The sequence below is a fragment of the Harpegnathos saltator genome, unplaced genomic scaffold (genome assembly GCF_003227715.2).
Source record: "Harpegnathos saltator strain DR-91 unplaced genomic scaffold, Hsal_v8.6 scaffold115, whole genome shotgun sequence".
Lineage (NCBI taxonomy): Eukaryota > Metazoa > Arthropoda > Insecta > Hymenoptera > Formicidae > Harpegnathos > Harpegnathos saltator.
The window spans coordinates 641046-665570 of NW_020229890.1; the positions used below are offsets into that span (position 1 = coordinate 641046).

The window sequence follows — 24525 nt, forward strand, 5'->3', positions numbered from 1 at the left end:
CTCCTTGGCCTCCTTCGCTCCTTCCTTCCTTCCTTCCTGCCTGCCTTCTTTTCTTCCGGCCGCGACTCTCTCTCTCTCTCTCTCTCTCTCTCTCTCCTATCTAGTCTACCCGTGTCTCACTTCCGCCAGCCGTGTATTGATTCGACCAGCAGCGGCGCGCGAGCTTAAAGCTTTTCCGCTCTCGGAATCCCGTGCCTCTCTCTCTCTCTCTCTCTCTCTCTCAGCTCTCTCGAAGCGACTCGCGCGGCGAGTCGAACTCGGTCCTGCTGCTGGCCGCTCTAAAAATACCCGCTGCAACGTGTGCCCCCGTCTTATCACCGGTTCGTCATTCTGTAGCCGAGCGACGAAACGAGGAACGACGTGCGTGAGAGGAGAGACGAGTCTTCCTCGCGATAAGAGAGAGTCTCCGTCGTGCCTCGTGATCGCGCCCGCTCGAGTTTGAAAACGCTAAAGCGCTACGGGTTCTTGCGTTCTTTCTAATTTTATCATTTACCTAAATGTTACTTCTCCTATCCTATTCTCTCAAGTATCGCCGACGGTTCTAACGTTAAGACGTCGAGATGGAGAAGCAATCGCATTCGCGTGAGTTTCGACGCGGGCTATCCCCGAGACCGACGATCATCGGCCTCGTTTCCCCTCGCCCCTGCCTTCGCCTGCTCAGGTGCGAAACTCCGCGCGTGAAAGGCGAAGAGGCAAAAAGGAAGGCAAGAAGAAACCTTAGCAGCCGGTAACCGTGACAACGGTGAAAAATCGCAGACGCAGGCAGATCGAGCCGCGGTTTTTATTCAGCCCGCGTCCGCACGGCATCGTCGATAAACACCGTAGCTTCGCATTTATGGCGGCCGCGGCCGCGGCGTAAATGCCGATCGCGAATCTGCGATTCCGAGCGCGAATGGCCCGGTGAACTGCCATCACTCGCGTCGACACGCTTCATCATTCCCAACAACGCTCGCGCGTGTAACGACCCGCTCTCGTCCGATCAGCCTGCCGCAATCACTGCATGCAGTCGCCGCAAAAACAGCGACATTAACTTGTTGCACTCGTGGCGCGACGACGGTAAACGAATTACGCGCTGGCGAACGCGGAGTGCCGAGCGCGGCCGGGTCGCTCGGTTCACTTCGATCAATCGAAGATGCCGATCGGAAGCGAAGAGACGGCCCCGCGGCATCCGCGTGAAGACGCTCGCCAAGGCCGGAATGAAAACGCGCTTGTTGGCCTACGAATCGCCCTCGCTATCTGCTCGCAGCGACGAGACGAGACTTCGCTCTGCGAAGTCAATTAGCCGAGGGTGCTGAAATGAAAGAGTGTGTCCTCGGTCGCTTAATATCCTCCTCATTCAATTTGTCGCCTGTGTTCCGCGATTTCGTTAGCCCGGCAGCGCGGCGGCCCGTGTGCGAGGCGAGCTCTGTAATTCTCGCGGAGAAGACTCGAAAGAAGACTCGTCGTAACGAAACGCGGCGTCGAACGCGGAGGGCGCGCGGATGAATCAGCGGAAGAGAGGGCTGCTTCGTTCATTCGGCCCCGACAAATTGCCCGACGACGACGACGTTACGCGTCGCGCCCTCGTTACTGATACACGCGAGGGCGCGAGGGCGGCTCCCTCTTCTTCGCGCCTCTCCTCCCCCCTCGGCTGAGCCGTGCTCCGCCGAATGCATCTCGTTATTTTCATTCTGCAAGGATCCCGCCGGCGCGGCGCGGCGCCACGAGCGGCGGGGTGTGTGTTTTAAAGTTCGAGAGCACGTACGAGGAGCGCGCGGTGGAGCCGGGCGAGAAGTATTAAGGCAACCGGAGAGGAAGACTCTGAAAAATGTGCTACGTGCTCGTTAAAATCCCGTCTTGAAAAAATCTCTCACGTGGCGCGCGCGTGTTGTGTCTGGGGGCAGTGGGGCAAGCGGGGGGAAATGAAAAGCGGCTACTCGGACGCGTTTAATGAGCTCCGCGCGATGCAAGGAGCTGCCCGGCGGAGAAAGAAAGGAAGGAAGTGAGGAAGGAGGAGGGGAAAAAAGAGAAAGACCGAGAAAGAAAGAAAGAAAGAAAGAGAGAATGAGAGAGCGCTTTGTAGGATATATTTTTAAGCCCTCATCGCGCGCGTCCATCCTCGAAACGTTATCCTCTCGCTGAGACGAGGGAGAAATGAAATTAGGAGGAGGAAAAGGAGGTTAAGATAGAAGATCCCTCGGCGACATTCGCGAGCGAGCATTGTCGGAACAATACAACCGGAGAGAAGAAGAGGCTACCGAATCGAATGGCGATGAGGGCACGCGCGCGTCGGATTCTCCCGCTTGCTCGCGCGCTTCGCGAAATTCGCACTTCCACCCGCTGGAACTTCCTTCCGTCGAAGGTGGAACTTCTCCAGGAGGTCGGAGGACCCGGACCGCCGAGTTCCGCCGTTATCCGCGTTTTTGGCATCTCAAGTTCGCGCATTCCGCAGCCGGGCTCCGCGAAGAGGTTGGTTGGGGGGAAGGGGGGAGGAGGAGGAGGAGGGACACCGGTCGCGCGGAATTGGCGGATCAAAAGGTGAAAGGGCGGTTCGCTCGGAGTTCTAACGAATTGCTCGCGCGGCCGAGAGATTCGCAGGCCACGGCGGCGGGTTATAGGCGTTGCGGAAGCGTAGGGTGGCGCGTAGCGCGCCGTTGTTACCCGCGAACGTGTCTCGTTATTTCGCGTGGAATGAAGCAGTTTAAAGTTTGAACGCCTGTTGGGATCACGGGAAGGGCTACGCGAACGAGACAATTAAGAGCGCCGGGGATAATGTAGAAATGTGGACGATGTTCGAAGTTGTTTCGCAGGACGTTTCGGAATTCATTCGTGGAAACGGATTATTCCACGAGCGAGCGCGCGCGCACGCGCGCGCGCGCTCGCTCGAACTTTGCCCGCCGCGTGTAAATTAGACGAAGCGAAGTTCGCTTCGACGTAAATGGAAAGGACTCTAAATCATCGGCGCGCAAAGTGTACACGCGATAAAGCGTAATTGCGCGATTATTACGAGGATAAAGCGGGGCGCTATCGGTTGTAGCGGCGGCGGCGGCGGCGGCGAAAATTGGCCTGAAAGACGCTGAATTTAATTTCGCCGGCCGTTTTATCGTGATTAATTCCCGCGGCCAGGAATCGCCAGGAGTCGCGCAAGATCCGCGCTGCGGCGCGCGATAACCGCAGCAGTCGTGCCGGGGGAGAAGTTCAGATAACGAAAACGAAACGTGACTGTCGGATCGTCCGGAGGGAACCGAGGTGACTCGCCTCCCTCCCCCTCTCCCTCACCCCCCCCCCACAGACGGGGCGACAAATTGGCTGCGGACGAGGCTGCTCGCGTTCCAGTTTGCAGCGCTCCGAGCAAAAGTGCGCGGTGCAGTTGCAGCTGCAGCTGCCGCTGCCGAGCGCATACTTGGGGATGCGTCCCCCCGTTATTTCGTCGCCTTCGAAGGATCCGCACACACACACACATGCACAGTTCGCGCGAGAAGCGCGAGGGGAGTTTTAAAGTTTAGACACGCTTACGGGAGCGACGTTAGAACCGGAAGCGAGGTCGAAAGAACGAAGTTAGGGATGGATGAAGAGAAGCGCCGTGGACAAGAGAGAGAGAGAGAGAGAGAGAGAGGGGGAGGAAGGCGGGAGAGAGGGAGGGAAGAAAGAGAGAAGGGATAAAAAGCACTGTCACCGCCCTCGATGAGTCACCCTATCGATTGCTCGAGGGTGTAGGTGAAGCGGACGCGCACGGGGGTGAGACGGCGGGGGTTTTACCGGCGTCGTGTGCGCCTTTCTTCTTGCCGTCGGCGTCTTTACGTAGAGTCTCTCCTACGGAATATTAAGTTTCATGGACGCGGAACAAGCACCCTTCCCTGGCCCCGCGGGCGGAGGGCGCGTGTCGAGCAAACGGCGAGTTCGATCGCTCGTCTCGTCCGTTCGTTATCAACCCGCCACTTTCGCCCCGACGGATGCTTGTTAAACGCGAACGATCGGCGCGAACGCGCGCGTAAAGCCTCGCCGAGGAGCGAGGACGAGCACTCGCGACTAAGCTGACGAATATTTACACCGGATGAGGCGGTCGAGGCGGTCGAGCGTCGTCTGAAGGGGGATGGGAGGGAGGTAGAATTAAAGAGTCCGACTTGAATGCGACGACGGTAAAAGGGCCGGCGATGAAACAGAGTGACGGATTAAAAGACAAGTGTCGTTTCCAGAGCGCATTCAACCGAACGAGTGGACGAGTTCACGAGAGAGCGCGCGCGCGTATCTCCCACACATGGCTCATTGTATCCGATGGCGGGGGAGAGCGGAGGGGGCGGGGGGGGGAGGGGTTGCCCGCGCAAATAAGGCGATTCCTATCCCGCCGGGGCCTTATCGCGAAATTCAACGGTTAATCGATTTCTCCCGTGCGCGATTATGCGAGCCGGGCGAAGTTGAAGTTCCCTGCCCGCTTCATCCCTCCGCGCGCGGCGGTACTTCTACCTCCCCGCCGTAACAATGGAGTTACGGACTTAAATGTCTCTCGCACGGGGAACCATGGAGAATGGGGTGCGAAGAGCCAAGTGCCGTGTCTCGTTATGGCGAAAAAAGGCCGGGGCAATTCCGAAAGCGGTCGTTAAGCTTAACGACGTTCGCAAGATGGCGACGGCGAGACGGTAAGGTCAAGATTTTTCGGCTCGTTTTATACGGCTACGATCTCTTGTTCACGTTGCGACCTCGTCCGCGCTATTCCACGCGAGCGTGTTCTAGCAAAATCTGCCGGTTCAATCGACAACCGCCGCCGCAACGACTCGAATGATAAATCTCCCCTGTCCTTCTGGCGCGTTCGCCTTGATACTCCGCAAATTGCTAATGGCGTTTTATACGACGTGCTTGAAACGTATCTCCATCCGCGGCATGACTCCATCGCGCACGACTCTGCGCGATAAGCGTGTACAATTCGTACATTCGAAATGCACACACTGATAGAAAAGTACAGTCGAATTAACTACGATCTCACTATATTTTACGGTTCATTTTGGCTGATAGTCAACCGTATTTTTATAGTTGGTGGAACCTGCAAAATATAGCAGAATAAGCACGAATATATAGTCAATGATTGTCTTAAATAATTGTGTAGTTACTTTCACCACATATATGGTAATTTCTCATTCACGAATATAGTGAGACTTAATACTCATATAGTTGCATCTGTCATCATTTAGCAAATATTCTGGTAATACTGACTATATATATAAAAGAGTTACTTCACCTACCATTTTATATTTGTATCCGTACAATAATTTTACTTCAGCCTACTACAATTCTTAGTAAAAATATTATACGGTTGGTTGTACCATGCCTATGTCGTAATTATTACCGATATTATGGTAATACTTGCTATAAATATGACACTTCGGACTATAATTTAGTTACTATATCATTATAGCTCCAAACATCATATACTTTCCTCTCAGTGCATAAAATTCGATCGTCGCACATGGAATGGCACACCTTTCCAGCGGCCGTCTCCAGCAGCGCGCTTGGACGAGACCATAACCCGACTTGAAGCCTTCGTATAGTCTGAATATAGTCGACAGAATATAGAAATTAACAAGTCGACACCTCGTCGAGGTCGCCCGGGCAAGAAGCCGGAAGCGCATGCAGCGAGCACGAAAGAAAAACGTCAAACGACACTCATGATTAGCGCGGCCGCTTCTTCCCGTATCGCGAACAAACCATCGCGAAGACCGGCGCATCGGCCGATCGCAGTTCGCCCGTAAAATCGCGACGAAGTCGTCTTATCGCCGGCGCGGCACGCCACGTCAAGCGGACACGATCCTTCTCCTTTCGCTCGATAGCGTATCGCAGATAGAGCACGACACACAGAGTCCTGATCCGCGGGACGACTTTATTGGGTCCGCCTGCGTGGGGACGAGCAGGCGATGATCGTTCCAAGTTATCGGGAGAGCCGGATAACATCGGCTGTACGAAGGGGTTACGGACGCGCGATTGGCGCCGACCGCGGGGCGGGTCGGGGGTCGAAGGTTGGTCGTGGCAAGAGCCGGACGGCGCGGCGCGGCGCGGCTAATGGCGCTCAGAGCTCGCGTGCGGCGCCGCACATGAACGGCGCCGGGACGTCTAAGCGTCTCGACGCCTAGTATTTCCCAAGCGTGCGTCACTCGCGATCGCCGGAAGAGCCGGCCGCTACGCTCCGAGCGAATAAAGGCGGAGGCGAATGAGCGGCCATGAGAGTTCTTCGGGGAAGCCAATCTAGGCAACCGTCGTGGAAACACCGCGCCGATTGCCCGCGCCCATGTCGAAAAGGCCAATCGCCTCCCCAACGAGGTAGCTCCGCTGGTAGCTTGACAACAGCGGAGGGCGATCGACCTCGTAATTAACCCTTAGAGGCTGCCACGGGGTGAAATTTCATCCCATGCGAATTTCTCATCTTATTAAAAGACGTAACCACACTGACGATACTAGTTTTATGGATTCACAGTGTCGACAGCGACAGCATTACGATCAAACGGAGGATAAATTCTTGCATATTCCTTGCTATAAACAACAACAGGAAGAATCAGCTCTTCGGGTGGTAGGTACTTGATGATAATAGCTTTTATGAGTTAAGCAGGTCCTTCCTCGGCGGCGCGCTGCGTCGTGTTTTCCGCGGGGCGAGCGCGAGATCCGTCGGCGAATTCGGCAACAAACAGAGGAGAATCTGCGTCTCTCTTTCTCGTTCGACGGCAGATATCTCGTCTCTCCTTTCTCTCCCGGCCGTAAAGCGCGCTCGACTTCGTCGAGCTCTCCGTGCGACGCATCTCCATGACGTAGTACGTAAGGCACGTAAGGAGGACTTTAACGACCGAAACAACGGGGGCAGGGGCTCGAGCTTTATTCGAGCACGACGCGATGAGACGAGCGACGTTTTGATGGCGCCGATGCAACGCGCGGCCGACAATAAAATCTGTTCGCCGGTAACGGCCGGGTCCGGCCGGGTCCGGCGCGGCGCGGCGCGCTCGCGCGTCCGGCTAGTCGTGCGGCGTTTTCACTTGAACGTGCCCAGCCGCGACGTTTAAAGCGCCGGGCGTGTTTTATGGCACGTGTAAAGGTGGGACGTACAATGAATATGAATAAAAGTTCATTCAATTCGCAAGCTAAACGCGCCCGACGTTCCGTGTCCTGCGGCTCTCCCCCTCTCTCTCTCTCTCTCTCTCTCTCTCTCTATCTCCCTTTTTCTCCCCGTCCGGATGGAATCGTTACTTCGCTCGAGTGCCCGTTTCCGTCGTTGTCGCGCATCATTGGAGCTCATCCGAGGAGACTTGCTTCTGCGCCGGGCGACTATAATAATCGTGGATAAGGAAGGGATAGTCTGTCTGGAGTGAACAATAATTGTATCGGACACGGTACGGCTATTTGCTTGTGTTATTTGCTTGAGAGCGATTTCATTAATTTCCAGCGGAGGAACACGAGGGAAAAAATGTACGTGCGGAGTAGCGTCGTGCAGAGCGATGCGAATCCCGACGAGGCTCGTCGCTTCGTCGGCTCCGCTCATCCGGACGCAGCGTGACTGCACCCCCGCATTGAAATTTTTAATTTAATTAGCCGCCGCTTCGTTACGCGTCTGAAACTTGCCGCTTCCCGATAGCGGTTCTCGTGGAGTTTTATTTTTCAACTCCGTACCGCCGCGCCGATACTGCCAGGTGGCTACTTCCCCCGATTGCCGTTCGCTGATGCGGCGCGTGATTTAATTGGAAGCGGAGACACCCGGTATATAACGGCACTTTGGCGGAACGACGACGTGGGCGCGTTCTCGCCAACGGTCGAAGGGAGGACGGACGGAAGGGAAGGAAGCAGCAGCGCGCGCGACGGTCGTCGCGGCTGACGTCGGGCGGGCGGACGGACGCTCGTCGAAAATTCCAGCCGGATGTTTCCCGTCGCGGGTGGCTATGAAATTTCAAACGGAACGGAAAATGGAATTTGTCATGACGCACGGCCGGCTGCCGGCTTCATCAAAGCCTCGAGATTAGGGGCGGTTTCATGCACCCGCGCAAAAATAACCGGGCGTGCGAGGCTGCGGCAGGACGTACTAAAAACACTGAAACAAAAGCCAGGACTGCCCGACCGCTGGCACAGAGCCATCCGTCACGCTCGAATGGCTCGGGCTATCGATCGCTTGGCGGCGAATGTATGTATGTGCATAGCGACTCGGCGGGAACAAGACGACTCGGGTTAACGCTGGTCAAGGCGCGCCGGGAACAATCGTCCGGATAATTGGCGCGATTAATAGGCCTCGTCGATCTAATCTCTCCCTCTCCCTCTCTCTCTCTCTCTCTCTCTCTCTCTCTCTCTCTCTCTTATTCCACCTCGCGCATTTCCCCGATAAAGATTTCGCTTTTCTCGCGTCCGACGTAAAATAACTGCCGCCCACCTATCTACACGCGCCAATAGTTCCGCACGGAGACGAAAAATGGACAATTGGGAGAAGCCTCGAGAAATGCGACGTGATCTTCCGGAGACGCTTTGCGTCTCCTTCGACAGCCTCCGTCCCTGAATTCAGCGAAACATGAGCGCTATCAGGGGGCGCGACAAGCACCTTCGGCGATTCTCTCCCATAAGGCGCGCCATAAGTGAGAGCCGCGGCGAAGATTCCCCGGGCGGTCCCCCTCGGCGCGAGCGCGGCGCCCTCGTTAGATTCGCATTTAGATCAAAAAGCGCGCCGCGCCGTAATGAGGCAAGTTCGGCCGGCGCTTTTTTCCCCATTTGCTCCGGCAGCAGCAGCAGCAGCAGACTCCCGGCGCCGGCGCCTCTCGCGTGACATATGTACTCTTAACGATGCCCGCGGCATCTCGGATCCGTGCTGCGTCCCGCAGACGGCGCTCCGCGGCAACTCGGGCCGGGCTCGTCAGCGCGCGTCACTCGCGTCAGTCGCGTCAGACGGCTTAATGGGAGAAGTTGAGACTCGTGTCGAATCATCCGATAAAGTCGCCGAGTCTCCCGTCTCTCGTGTAACGCGACCATAAGCCGTCGGCGACAGCCGCGTTAATCCCCATCGTCGATCGGATCCACGGCTGGAGATTGTCGGGCGAGGGCGAGCGTCGCCTCGGCCGAGACCTCCCGGAGGCCGCGGTGACGCGTAGCGAGTCGTCTCGCAAAAATCGCCTCACAAAGCGCTCGGGGTCGCCGTCGCACGGCATCCGCGGCCGATAATTTCGACGATGTCTCGCGCTCGGACAAGCGCGCGGGCGACTTATACGCCGCAGCGAGCCCGCGACACGTAACTTCCTCGCGCTGCACATAAGATAATGGCGGCGTAATTTATTTTTACTCGAGGGGCGATAAATCGCGGTTTTATACGGCGCCATTAAGATTTTACTGCGGCCACGGGGGGGGCGGGGGGGTTACATAGATAGGTAGGTACGTGTCGCCGGCCGAGTCTGCGAGCTTTGTCGCTCGCGCGCGGCGATTTTCTATTTTCTGATCGTCCATTGTGCCGACGGCAAAGCCCGCTGGCGTGTGTCGGCTTAAGCCGGAGAGTCCTGCGGATATTCCGGCGCGCGGGCGCTTCTCGAGTCGCGCCGTTCTTTCGCGGCCGGCAGCGCGCCGGCGGCTGACTTTTTGCGCACCTACACCACTAGCAGCCGCGGCGGTGTGCGCTGCGGATTAGTTCCGCTCTTGGCTGTTCCTGGCCGCGCATCTTAATCCTCGCGTCGTCGTGCTCGTGCACGGGGATCAGGACGTCCATGCTAGCGCGCGCTACGCGTGTGCTGCCTCGCGTCTGCGGCAGGCTGGCCGCGACGGCGCTTTTTTCACTTTGCCGTCTGCCCCGTCTCCCCCCTCCCCCATCCCGTGGAACCACGTATCTTGGTGGTGATTTCAACTTACGAACTTATGGCGCCACTCTCGCCGCCATTCCGCCCTCGCAGTGACGGGATATTTTTTATCACCACGCGTAAAAATACATATATATATATATATATATATATATATGTGGCGTTCTATACGGCTCCTTATTTCAGTGAGTCGCTCACACACACACACACACACACACATACACAGACGCGGGTATGTGCGTGTAGGATGAAATTACGCGGTATGGACTCATCGATTACGGTGGATGCGCCATTTCGAGTTACAGCACGGGTTGATTTATTTCGCCGGCGCGGCGGTGCGCAGCACCGCCGCGCCGGCGGAAAAACATATTGTCGCCTAAGAACCTCGTCCTGTCTTCCCGCCACTTATCCGGCTCTAGCATTTTACGAGCGCCCGTTTCGCCCGCTGCGAGCTAGTCGTGGATATTTCCCGGGGAAGGTGTTTTTGACCCTCGCCACCTGCATCCCCATCAGGCAGTCCGCCCCCGCCCGCTGTCTGGCGTTTCGCGCACCTTAACCCCTTAATGCCCATCGAGCAGCACGTACGCCAGCTACGACGGGGCTTAGAGGCATCTTTCGGTTTTACCGTGCACCCGTAAAAGCGATATTGCAACCGGTCCTGGTGAAATTTTCACCAGCCACTACCCCCGCCCCCGCAGCGCCCTTGAAGCTCGGTCGCTTGCGGCTCAACTAATCCTTTTAACTACCGGACACCGACTTTTCTCGCCGTTTACGACGCGACGACTTTTACCGAGCACGTAGAGGAGAGAGAGAGAGAGAGAGAGAGAGAGAGAGAGAGAGCACACGGCCTTACGTAAGACGTCGTCGCCGGGGCGTCCGAGCGACGGGGCGTGGATATTATTCATGAACGTACTCCCCCCCCTCCCCCGCATCCCGGAGCACGTCCCGCTTCTCTCATTCGGGAAGATTCGATTAGCCGCACGCGTGATATATCGGGCGAAATTGAGGTAACGCTCGCTCCTCGTGCTTGCGCTTTTAGCGCCGGCGCAGCGTTTTACGGACTTATCGCCGTCGAATAATTAATTCGCGCTCGCGTTCTTATTTGCGACAGCAGATTTAAATGTCACGCGTCGAGGCGAGGAGAAGTGCGACTTTACTTTCAATAATCTCGTGGATCGCGGCTGCGGGATTAACGGAATAAACGCCGCGAGTGCTGATACTTTGGATACTGGCGCAGCTGTTAGCGGGTCGTTCGGGGACCTCGCGCTTTGTTTTATCATAAAACACGAGGCGACTGCGCAATGGACAGTGTATAACGTATTTGCGAATGGACGCACGTTTCGCGCGTCTATCCGAAAGCATCAGGAAGGAACACGGTTTGATTACACATACGCGCGCGCGGAACGAGTCTTTGACCGCCTCATGTGCGCGTTACCTTGTAACGATACGTAATGACTTGTAATACCGTACAAAGTCCCGGTAATGCCGCATTAGCCGCTTCGCCGAACGGTAATTTGAGAAAATGGCTCGCAATTTAGGTGTGCGTCTCGGCAAAGCGCTACCCCGTTGGAATTTAATTTATTCACGTCGCGGAATTATGCTGGGGAGAAGACGAATTTTATTTATCTCTCTTTCTCCCTCCCTCTCTCTCTCTCTCTCTCTCCTTTCTTCTTGCTCAACGAGAATGCATCTCTTGGATAAATATTAAACTTTTTTTGACAAACGGATAATCAACTCTGGAGCCAGCTCTGAGTCTGGTGTCTCAAAAGTTAGAGAGACCCGATATAATTATTTTTTAATTGGAATCACGAGAACGCGAAAGGGTTGGCGACGGTATCAGTCGGAGGGCTGGAACCTTCATAAAAGGGATCTTCTTTCTAAAGCTAACCGTACGACTCCGTCATGACACACCCGCCGCCACCATTTTCTACCGTTCTTCCGCCGTTTTTCAGCCGTGGGAGAAGCGGCGCAAAATGTATGGGATAGTATCGTTTAAAATCCTCTCTCTCGGCGGAGACTCGGTAAGAAGATAAAGTCTTTCCAAAAGGAACTTCCCGATTAAAGGAACGCGGATTATAAAAGTTACCTAACAGCGGAAGCCGGGCAAGAGAGCTTTCGTCGAGAGAGCTTCTTTTCGAGACGAGTTCCGCTCGACATTAAGATAAAATGTGCTCATTCTTCGCCGCGAGATAAGTCCGAAATGAATTTCGGGCAAGGGACCGCCACCGAAAAGCCATCTCGGTTACGTCAAGTGCGCGCTCTCGCGCGCCGCTGTCTTATCGAAAGTGTCTTCGTGAAATGCCTCAGTATGACGAATTCGGCGAAGCGTAACGTAGCCAGACAAACGCGAGCCAGAATCCGCGGAGCAACGACGATTGCGTCCACGAGCGACAATTGCAAATCGGCTTGCGAATTTGCATCGCGAATTTCTCGCGCGGCGCGTCCAGCGAGCGAACAAAATAGAAATCCCCATCGACGCGAGACATCGATCCCGATATCGTTTGCGTTGTTATCTCGCCGCAACCGTGTCGTAAAGTGTGTGTGTGTGTGTGAGTGTGTGTGCCCGCGGGCGATATTTATGAAGTATATAATTCTCTGCATAAGAGGCGCCTCCCGGGACGACGGGAGTTATGAGGCAACAATAATTTCAGGGGGAGGATTCTTCTTCGGCTGCTCATCGTGAATTTTCCGACCGAGCTCTGGAACAAGAACCGACGTGAATTACACGGCGGCGCTACGCGGCGGTCAGGGCGGGGGCGGAGGTAGGAGAGGAGGCGGGACTCGGGTGTCGCTTGCAACCCTTCCAGGATCCAGTTATAAGGAGATTTCCCGAGGCAGACTTCGGCGTCTCGGAAAGTTTCGCGCGAAATATTAGCGGCAATAACAGTATTTCTCGGGATATTAGTCGCTGACCGGGGGAGCAAGCGGACCCGATGATAAAGCGAACGTTTCGATAGCCGCGATAGAGAAATTGTCTCTCTCGCGACGAGAAATCGTCCCGCGACGTGACGCGCGCGGCGCGCGACGAGCTCCTCCCCCCCCCCTCCCCGTCAGGATTTCGAAACATTTGTCGCGTCGGGGCCGGCACGGAGCGACCGTCGGCTCAAGATAGCTCGGTTTGAGGTAACTCGCGCTGATCGATCTGCTCAGTGTCTCGACGAGAGACAGAGAGAGAAAGAGAAAGAGAGAGAGAGAGAGAGAGAGAGAGAGAGAGAGAGTCGCAGCGTGTCTTAAATGCTTTGGGCGCTTCGTTCGGGCGGCTGGCTCATTCGAACGAAATTTCCTGCGGGAATTTTCGCAACGCCGCTGTGAAACGCGGCGGCATCGGCGGGTCACCGGGGGCGGCGGCGAGAGCGGGGGAGGGGGAGGGGAAAGTCGGCGCGAATTGCCGCGGAGATAGGTACAGGCGGCGGGTCGGGGGGGCGCGAAAGCGAAAAGCGGTATCGCCCCGGCAACCCTTTTCGGCGCGCGCGCGCGAGTCCAGGTATAAGGAGATTTCCCGAGGCAGACGTCGGCTGTTGGGAGTTCCGCGGCGAAATATCGGCGGCAATAACAGTATTTCTCGCGATATTAGCTGCCGGCCGTTTCGTTCCGTTAGCCCGGCAAAACCCTTTCGCCGTTCCTCGCGATCCTCTCTCTCTCTCTCTCTCTCTCTCTCTCTCTCTCTCTCTCTCGACCCTCCCGCACAAGTACCGACCTGGTCTCCCTCCCTTCCCCTCGCCCAGTCGCGGCTCCAATTCGCAGCTCTCCTCGGCTCGCCTTTAATTGATCCGCGCGCGCGAAGTTACTCACGTGCGATCCCTCGGCGCGCGGTCGATCGCGCGAATCGTCGAAAGCCACGTCCCGCGATGGAGTTTACAGCCCAGCAGCGCGCGAAAGCTCCGCCGAGAAAGCTCCTTTTACGGCAGCCGGCTGCTCTTCTAAGCCGCGCCACGTCCGGTGCTCTAGTTTCCTCGTTTTCGATAAAAATGTGACGCAGGCACCGCAGCGCGGAGAGAGGGGGTGAAATGGCATAGGGAGAGGAGGGTTTCCACGCACTTTCGACGCTAAGAAAATATCCCTCTGCGTCGGCTGTTCCTCCCTCCCTCCCTCCGCACGCACGCGCGCGTACGCCTCGCTCCTGCCGCATTCCGCGATCAATTACCCCCCCCCGCCCGCCCCGAACGCGCGCGCGCGCGAACGCGATTAATTCCCAACATCGCTCTCCGTTAAGCCGTTTACTCCTCGCCCGCTGCATCCTCTCTCGCGCCGATTTTCCATTATCTCTTTGCCGCCCGGTAATTGACTTACGACCGGCATCGTCGCTGTCTTCGACGCCGCCTCCCCCCGGATAAGGGATTGTGCAAAAGCTCCGTTGGCCGTGCGCCAACTATCAGCGAGAGACGGCCAGAAAGTGCGCACTTTTCCGGCGCGAAGCGCCGGCCGCGGCACTTTTCGCTCTGATCGATCCGACGCTCTCACGGCGCCGACGGAGAGAGCTTTCCGTTGGCCCGTCTGCGAACGATGATAAGCATTGTTCCGCGGAACACGCTTTGGATTTCGATATATCACTGTCTAAAAACGCCACACTCCTCCCCCCCCCCTCACCCGTCCACAGCATCCCTTCCTGCTCCCTGCCGCGCGCACCGCGGCAAATCCCCGTGGAAATTTTGCCGAGGCCTGATATCCGGAGAGCCGGAGAGCCGGAGAGACGGAGGATTCGGCGGGGGCCGTAATCTCGCATTTTTCTTAGCCGCGCGCGCGGCGCGACATTCTCTCGTGCTGTCGTCGGCCGCTCGACGCCCGCGATGCTCAACATCGCGGAACGTCGCGGAGAGAGAATACAAACGCCCGGCGCAAGATTCCACGAATAATTGGATTGCGTCATTAAGAAGGGGACTAATAGGATTAGCGCGACGAGGGGCGGGGGAGGTGGAGGGGTGCAATAATTGAAATGGTAAATATTAACATATCGCGCAGATGGAGAAAGAAAAACAGCGCAGACAAGAGAAACAACCGGCGGAGCGGGATAACGAGCGGCGACTGGCGAGCGCTGCGCTATTTTGTAGATTACTTGAGAATTAACGGGACGGCTATTGCCGCCACCGCCGCCGCCGCCGCTGCTTCGGGTGCAACCTCTTTAAATCACCGCGCGATACTAATCGCGCCTGAATGCATAAGAGGCGTACGTTTATCAACGCCGAATATGCGAGCGAGTGTAACAACGCGGACGCGCGTGTGTGTAAGTCTGTGTGCGTCTTTATCATCTCGTGGAAAATGTATGCGGCCTCGGGCGATTACGACGTGCGACATGCGACAAGTATGTTACGAAGGACACGTTGGACATTAGCGACGTTGGCCGTTGCAGCGATCTCGCGTGCCCGCTAGTGGAGTCTCACCTTCGACTCTCTCGCCGCCATTTTTCAGGCGCAAGGCTTTTGCAAGGCTTGCGAACGCTTACGCACATGACTGCGGTATCCTGTGGCAAATTGAAGGACGAGAGAGGGAGAGAGAGAGAGAGAGAGAGAGAGAGATAGCCCGGAACGCCGGTGGTTGCCGCCCGTCGTTCGACCGGCTCGCGAAATCCTCTTAGCCGGAGCGAATCGTCGCACACGCGCGGCGAGCCGTCTCGGCTAAATCTGCCTGTTCGCCGTGAATTCGGCGGTTATTAAACCAGCCGGCGTCCGCACACGGCGATATGCTCGACCGCGAATTGGCGCGGCGCGGAGCCGCGACGTCGACGTCGGCGGGAGGTATCGTTTCCAGCTGGCGCACAAATTCGGCCGAGCCAGTCCGTTTTTAATTCGCGCTGTGACGCAAAATGAGAAAAAGAGGGCGGAGGGGGGAGGAATATCATCGGGAGTAAATTACGGCCGGCGGAGAAGTGTGTGTACGGGGCGAGGGGGGGGGGGAGGAGAGGGGGTGGCCGAAGAAGCACGTCGGCAGTGGCGGGGCAGACAGGTAGACAGGTTAACGCTCGTGGCGTTAACGTAACTACGAGGGTGGAATTACAAGGGGGTTAATCAACGCGAGCGAACGCGCCCGCGCGAGCACACACAGGCCTTGGCTTTCGAGTCCGAAGGGTGTAACTGCATCCTGCCAGTTCCCCGCGGACTCTGCGCTCGTACAAGATGGAAAGAGACAGTTAGATAGAGATAGAGATAGATAGAGAGAGATAGATAGATAGATAGATAGATAGAGAGAGAGAGAGAGAGGGAGAGAGAGGGAGAGAGGGAGAGGAAATCGGAGGATGGCGAATGGGTGGAAATAGAGACGAACGATCATGGGTACAGAGAGTGGAACATGAACGGGGCAGGATGAGGGTACAGAGGGGGTGGAAAACGAGAGGGAAGGGGTACACGAGCGGAAGTGTCGGAACATGGGATGTGGCAGAGAGTGAAGAAGAGAAAGGGAGAAAAAAGAAAGGCGGTCGAAGGGGGGGAGATTTTACGAGGTGGACGCGGCACTTGTCTGCGACGAGCTTGCGGGCTTCCTCGTAAATTTAACTCGAGACCTCCCTCTCTTTCTCTCTCTCTCTCTCTCTCTCTCTCTCTCTTTCTCTCTCTCTCTCTCTGTCTCCCTTTTTTCCGCTCTCATTTTCTCTTTCCGTCCGCCACACGCTCCATTCCGCTCTCCTTTTTTATAATTTACCGCGAGCCGATGGGACTGCCTATACCTCATATTTCTTCATAACGTCGAATGACCCGAGACTACTGTGCTCTTTCCGTTCTCTCTCTCTCTCTCTCTCTCTCTCTCCTTTTTTCACTTTATCTTTTTTTCATTGCGGCTCTTAATTGCAAACGAGCCTCGCGAGATAAACCGTAACGGGGGCGCGCGTGCTTCTCGTGCGTTGTTTTTGAGACGAACGACGTCGCCGAATAAACTCCACCCTTGATCCTTCATCGTGTGTGTGTGTATGTGTGTGAATTAAACGGTAATAATATTGACGGATTGACGTCGGGTACAGTAGCAAGCGCGTCGGGTTGCGCCGCGCGATATTTCGACATGTACTTCAGACTCGCGCATTTATCTTCGTCGTCTCCGCTCACGCAGTCGACCGTGCAAATCTATTACGCGCATGGCAATTTTTTACACGCGCGATTAAATCCATCTCTCGACATGATGCGTCACGACGCGACGCGACGCGACGCGACGCGACGCTATGCGACCGGCGTCGATCCGGCGCGATTTTCGTGATGTACTACCGGCGAAATATCTGCCACGAAACGCTGATACGCCGCAGTATTATCGCGACTAGGACTAATCTGGGATATTACGGTCGGCGGGCCCATAATTAATCGCCGAAAACTTTATACTAAGCGGGTATATATCGCGCCCGGCGAACAGTTACGCCGCGGTCCGATATTGTCGCCCAGGCAATTAATTATTTCTGATAAGTGCAGCTTGCCCGGAGAGTAAGAGTCGGCGTGAATCGTGCCCCGCCGCGGTAATTAATTATCGAGGATTAATGTAATAGTGTAGCCTCCGCGAGGCTGGGAGGGAGGGGGGCGGGGGTCGTGGCGGCGAGAGACCTCGCCGTTAAGTTGAAATTATGAGGAGATGATCCAACGGAATACTTGGCCGATGATCCCGAGTCGCGGGCGTAATTAGCTAAATAACAAGACGAATTCATTCATCGGGTTACTAATAGAGCTTGCGAGCGGGCCGAGCTTTCAGCCTTTCAGAGTCGCGTCGTTCCGCTCCGCTTCGCGTTACAATTTCACGTGTTGCGTACGTGTGATATTTTCATCACACACACACACACACACACACACACACGCACACGCGCACACCTCCTTATTTTGCAAGCTTTCTTTTGCATCTTGTCCCTTCGCCACGATTCGCACTAGTAACCGCGCTAATAATTACATTAAAAATCGCTATCGCTCGTTATTACGGTGAAAGAGAGGAAGGAGTGACAGTCGCGCCGGCCGATTCCGTCGCGAATGAAAGAGAACGCCGTGCGATCGATTGGCTGTGGTTTTTCTCTCAATCGGCGAGAGAAACGAGCGAAGCAAAATCGCTCTCCGTCCCAATGCGTGCCGCCCGTTTACGTCGGCTCGCTCGCGAGTTACAGCCCTTTAAATTTGCGGCGGCCGCAGCGAACGACCACGTGCTGCCGAGCTGGTCAGTTGAGAGCGCGCGGGAGTGGGGGCAAGGCCGCGCTGACGTCACGCGGACTTGCCGCGGAGAGCGTCAGCTGACCGCTCGGGCACAGCCCGCTGACGCGCGCGCGGCAGATGGCGCTGGCTGCACTGCGGCATCCGCGCTGATCGAGAGCGCGGGTCGATGCGACGATTTCGATATTGCCCTCGTTTCTGGGCAATGCAGCGCCTTGAAAGAAATCTCCTACGAAGCTGAGGCTCCCACGCCTCTCGTAGACGCGGAGTAGTTTCTCTTTGAAGCGCGCAAGGGCTAATTTAATTTAATTAGTAAAATGGAATTCCCGCGAAAGAAGACATCGATTGTTTGCAGCTCGAGGAGAGCAAACGAGCGGTGAAAAGCGGGGAAGCCGCTCGGCTTGAATAGGTAACATTGTGTTTTTTCCTGGCAATTAGAAGAGATAAATCGTATTCTTTCTATTGCGAACGCGCAGCCGTCTCTCCTCGGAATATTCGGCGTATTTTAAGCGAGCAGGGAAACGCCGCGAAGGAGATAAAATAGGCGGGAGATCCCGCGGGCGTCGGGAAAAGAGGACACGAAAGGACGAGACGCGAGGGGGAGGGGGAGGGGGGTTGGCAACTGGGAGGTTGTAGCGTTTTCAGGGTGGATTTCCGGCTAATTCGAAACAACCTCTGCTCCTCCCTCGGATTACAAGCGAGTGAGAGGGAGAGAAATTGGAAAAGGGATTGCGCCGTCAGGAGAAAAGCCTTTTCTCTTTTAAATAACTTACGGGGCGGCGGCTCTCTTGGAAATTTCGCGCACGCGCGCTTGCTTCACTCTGCTCAGATTTCCGTGAAAACTTACCCGAGAATTCGCGCGCTATATCGACGAACACGCGTTCCATTTGCGCGGACACGTTCAGCCGTCACCGACGGCTGCTCAAACACCCGCGGGAAGCCTCCGAGGCGTCCTCGCGAGAGGGCAATTTGCGCTCTTCGCAGCTCCTCCATTTGCGCGGCGAATTTCCTCATCCTCATCCTCGCGCCGAGCAAATAAGCAGGAAAAATTATCGTCGCTCAAAGTCGGCCCCCCCATCAAGACGTCCGATCGAGTTTTATCGTCCCGTCCGCACGTGACGCACGACTTTCGGCCGACCTGGCCATTCATTACCGTCATCACCGCGGTATTTGTCCTATTTATCCCCACTGGGCTGAACAATTTGTCCACCGTGGCTCGTGCAAACGGCCAGTGTTATGTCCGCGCGAGCAACGACGCGAGCAACGGGCTTTATCGCCGCGCGATTACGCGCCTGTCTCGCGAATTGCGCACCCGCCGGCGTTATCAATCTTCGTTCATGAATTTCACGGGACGTCCGTGCGTATCGACGTCGACGAGACACAACGGAACGGAGTCACGACCACACATCGACCGCGATCGTCGCCGTCGTCGTCGGGGAGCATAAACGGGTGCTCACGTGCGAATCCACACGGTGTCGCGGCAAAAGTTGTTTACGCCGCACGTCTTGCCCCTCCCACCAGCTCCGAGAGTCCGTGCTACGCGCGAAACGTGGTCGCGTGAAATATCACGGACGTGCCATTTTTTTCGTCTTTTCCTCACCCCCGTAATTTAATATCCGCGACAGTGGCGCGACGCGACGCGGCTGCTTTCCGTTTATCGCCGAAAGCCGACAACTTGGCGAACTCTCGCGTCGTAACGACGCGCGTGATGCGCGCGCGGTCCATGTTTTTCATGAAACGTCATTAGCGCGACGCGACGCGACGCGCCGCGCGAGGAAAATCGCCGTCGCTTTCGTCGGCGCTTTTTCTCCGTACCGCGAGGCTCCAAATCTCGTGTGTGCACGTTGAAAATTCGCAGCGAAGCGCTCGGCGATTAAGCACCGTCACCTCACTCGTCAGACGCTGTTTTTTCTTTTTCTTTTATTTTTTTCCTCTACCGTGTATCGCTCAGCTAGGCGGCCCGCGCTCGATACTCGCGCTCGATAATAATTTCGCTGTCCAATTTGTTCGCTGCCCAGCGCGGGAAAATTTGCCGAGAAATTTCGCCCGCATGACAGCGTTTTTGCTCGTTTTTCAGCGTCGCGCGTTTTTCTCTCTCGCACACGCACACGCACACGCACACGCACACGCACACGCGCGCATCGTTCGGTTTCGGCGGGCGTGTTTCCTTTCGCCGCGGTGATGTTCCGCGTCCGAGCGCGAAAAACGCGGCCGCTCGCGTGCGCGCGATAATTCCGCCGCGCGCGATAAATTATTTCAGCCCGCTTGGAAATTTTTGCTCGCCCGCGGCGCAAAGAGATGCGCTTCGCGAGCCGTGGCAACGACCGCTGGCTCTTGTAAGGATCGCCCTTTTTTTACTTCGCACGACGTTACTCGTTCGCGTTAAATGCGCTATGTTTTCATTATATGCCGGACGTGTTGCCGCCGCCGCCGCCGCCGCCGCCGCCGCCGCCGCTGCCGCCGTTGTTGCAGCAGTTTTACGCGCGGCAGCGCGTTTCGCGTTCCGCGGAACACGACAGCGTGTGATAACGCGCGCACGGCGATAATAAATTGGTTTCGCTTTACCGGCACGTATATATTCGCGAAAAGTAATATCTGTAACGCAACTATTTTTTCCCTGTATTTCGACAATGACTCCGCTGCAGCCTATCGTCCTTTCGCGTATGCGCGTCCTCTCTCTCTCTCTCTCTCTCTCTCGCTCACGAACCCGTTTCGAGTTTTCAACGAGACAAACACGAAATTCTATATCGACCATTGTTAAAATATCTTTCCATTTATAGCCCCTCTCTCACTCTCTCTCTCTCTCTCTCTCTCTCTCTCTCTCTCTCTCTCTCTCTCTCTCTCGCTCTCGATCGAGACAGATGTAAAAATACAAGTGCGACAGTGAAACACGCGGGGAGTTCCGTGCTCGTTACGCGGGCTCGAATTATTATCACAGTTTTATTATTCGAACGTTATCCGCGCGAGATATTGCATAATTTACAGCTACGGCTGGGAGGGGCGGGGGGGAGGGGGAGGAAGGTGGATCATCCCGGGCCGGGCACTTGAGCGAAATCGCGACGGGTAATGCGCACCTCGCGCGAGAATTCTCACCGCTTAATTAAATGTCTCCGTAGAGGCGACATAATTATTCCCATTTTGCGACATTCATACATCACGAGGCCCTAAATGCGCGTCCATCAGCCGGCGCGCGCTTAAAAGACGAAGGACCCCGGGCATGGCGGGTCGGGCGGGTCGGCGCTTTTTGGGACGTGACTGCGATCGTCGCGCTAACCTAAGCTGGCAGCAGCAGGACGCCTTTAACGACGTCCTCCTGGACGAAGCAGCATCGGGCGAGAGCTTACGAGAGCGCGGCACCGGCGAGCGGAGTGGTGCAATTTGCGGCTGGAGAAAGTCGGCCACGTCTCGCACGGGCTTTCTACTCCGCGCGCCACGCACGCAATTTTCGACGCACGACCAGACCAGAGGAGGAACACACGTGATCGCGCGGAGTAATACCACCTCTTGCGTTCGTTTCGTAACGCGGGCGGATCTCCGTGGGGAGCGCGATGCTTCGCCGGCAGGCGATACTCCGCGGCCTGTACAACTTCAAGCCGTCATTCACACCGGGATTAAAAGCGAAACGCGAGTTGCCTCAGCGAAGCGCCGATCTCGTTCGCCGGCGACAAAGGGAATCGCGAATGAAAGGGGGCCTCGCGCCCCGGGTCTGCATCGGGAAACACGAGAATTTCCGCGAGCATCATCCGTCCGCCAACGTCGCCGGCCGCGCTCTCAATATGGCCGAGACTCAACTCCGGCGCGGCGCGGCGCGGCGCGACCCGACAAAGCGGGTTAATCCGCGCCGTTTAAATTCAATCGAGGCGAATATCGCTCGCGGTGGACTCCCGTTTCTTTCATTCGCGGCGATCCGAGGCCGCGGCAAAGGGAAAGGCGGGTAATTGGCGGTGTCCTCGAGGTCGTCGCCCAAGTCGATGGACTGAAGATTAAAAAATGCGGGGGAGGAGGAGGGCGGAGGGGAGGGCAGAGCGGCAGAAAGGAAAGAACGAATCCGGAGAGTCTCTCGAGAAATTCGTGACTAATTAGAACGACGGCGGGACACTCGTTGAGTAAGCAGGATTTTAATGGACGGGTCTTCCGATCATTAAGGGGAAGTGCTCTTTTCCTTCGCTCGCTTCGTGCGATCCCCGTCGCGCGTCGTCCTTCGGCCGTCCAATCTCGTATCCTCGAAATCCGCCGGCGAAGAGCGATGTTATCGCGGAGGCCGAGAGAGAGAGAGAGAGAGAGAGAGACCGGGGACCTCGTCAAGGTCGTCGCTGTATTTAACGTCGGCTTCGTTTTGGGCCGAGCGCAGCGAGATGACGCGTCGTATCCCGAGTAATTATACCGAGTGAACTTTTATCATTAGGAGACGTGCGCGGCGCGGCGCACCTAGCGCCGCTTTTCATATAATTAACTGCCGTCGTGATTCCGCGACGTGAGACACAAATTTCGTCCGGGCGGATCTCGCGCGGATGCGCCGCGCGACACGGAAATTCCAGGTCGTTGGAAAAATTGCAATCGACACTGCACGCGGCGAGGATAAGAAAATTCGAGGGCGATTCGGGCGACCTCGAGCGGAGAACTCTGGTCGCGTCGCGCGACGACGCCGAGATGATTGCGGCGCGAGTAATTAATGCGGAGAATCGTTATCCTCGCATCTGGAATTGTATTGTATATATGAAGAGGCAACTATTTTTCCCGAGCGTGATATATTATCGCGCTGAAAAACTCCGGCCCGGCCGCGCGCAACGCTGTCTTATTTCCTCCTCATAATAACCGAGTCGCCGTTATATCTCCGGCAGGAGCAGCATACCCGCTATTTTTGAATTTAAAGTGCAACTTAGTGTCTCTCTCGCGTGATATATCTCGCGAAACTAAAGATAAAAGCACGGCTCGCGCGCGCGCGCTCCGCCGCTTCTCTTTTTTCCCGGCCGAGCGAGTCGCGCTGCGGATTTACGTAGTCTGAAAACTCGCTTACACACTTTCTGCAATAAGATTTTTAATCACTGCGATCTTTCTCGCTCTCGCGTCCACGCTCCCCCCCTCCCCCATTAGTCGGAGGTTCTCGAGAGCTCGTATTATTTCTTATCGCGTGATTAACAGCGCGATTACCCGCCGCGAGTCGCCGGCGAAGACGCGATCGATACGCGCTATCATATCGAGAAGTTTCCGAAAGACGCCGACGCACCCAGTGCAGTATTATACACCTCGGGCTGGTCGAGGGCACTGCTGCAGCTTGTATGAATAATTCAATGAAACGATAACGGTGCGTCGCGTGCTAATTTAGCGTCGCGTTTCTACCTAATAATTCATATAGTTAATGATATATCGGAGCCGTCCGGCGCTCAACAATTCCTACCGTAAGGTAGGTAAGGTTCCATAGAGAATATTTTTTTCTAGTAGGTAGGACAAACACGACATTACGCACACATACACACACAGACACACGCGCGCGCGCGCGCGCGCACATGTACACATGCACGCAGCCCTATGAATTAATATGTTTAAAAAGAAAAGAGCGCTTATCGCGCCGTTCGGATAAAACGTACGGTGGAAATTTATTATTTTATTCCTCTGTGTGTGTGTGTGTGTGTGTGTGTGTGTGCGCGCGTGCGCGCATGCGTGTAAGGGGAGAACTTTTACTTGACTTTCCGATATGCGACGAGCGACAAACTTTCAGCCGCTGCTAGACGCTATGACATTTTACATGTGAAAAACCCGCGCGTGTTCCTGAGGGCGCTCCACCACGTTACGCTTTGTGCAAATGTGCCCGCGAGTGAGCTAAAAACGTAACTGCATAAACAGCCGACCACATCATCAGTGGGCCGAATCCGAGGTAGGACAATGCGGTCGGAGGAGCCAACAAAAAGCGAATGTAATCTCGCCGAATTAATAACCGGCCGCACACTCGACCGAGTCAATATTTCGCGATGATAATTCGCGCGATTGGCAATAATGGATCGTCGGGATAAATAGAAGTAACGGGGTGGGCCGGCGCTATGGATCGGCGCGTGTACATCGAGAGAGCCAGAGAGAGAGAGAGAGAGAGAGAGAGAGAGAGAGAGAGAGAGAGAGAGAGAGAGAGAGAGAGAAAGGGAAAAAGGGAGAGGGGGGAAGAGCGAGAGAGAAAGGCAAGCGCATAAATTATGAAATTATTCAGCGTCGATAATTGCGCGTTTCGCGCGGCGTATTACAGGATCGTTTCGTCGGCGGGTTTATCGGGCAATATTTGTCACCACGCGCCGATGCAACAACCCTTAGACCTTACTTACTCGGCTGTCTTTATGGGGTACCTGAGCCGATATCGTAATTATCGCGGGTTATGGGACGTAAAGAGCGAGGCGAACGGTAAGAGGAGAGAGGCAGTGCAGGAAGAAAGAGAGAGAGAGAGAGAGAGAGAGGGAGAGAGGAAGTGGCGGCGGAGAACTCTGGATCTTGCCTACAGCTGGCAGCGAAACGGCTTTTGTGCTCGCTACATTTATGCCACGGAGGGGCGGTGAAGGTCAAACGCCATCTACGAGTGCGAGTACACGGTCAGGGAATATCGGCTCGGACGATTCGAAGGACGTTTGTCTTGACGTTAATGACTGGTCTTTGAAAAATGCGACTTGCTG

General features: G+C 55.8%; 1 protein-coding gene across 7 annotated transcripts in view; it reads right to left on the bottom strand.

Moving 5' to 3' along the window:
• Nucleotides 1–24525, bottom strand: part of LOC105188282 (protein Fe65 homolog) — a 172044-nt gene that overhangs the window by 55842 nt on the left and 91677 nt on the right. The window lies entirely within an intron of this gene.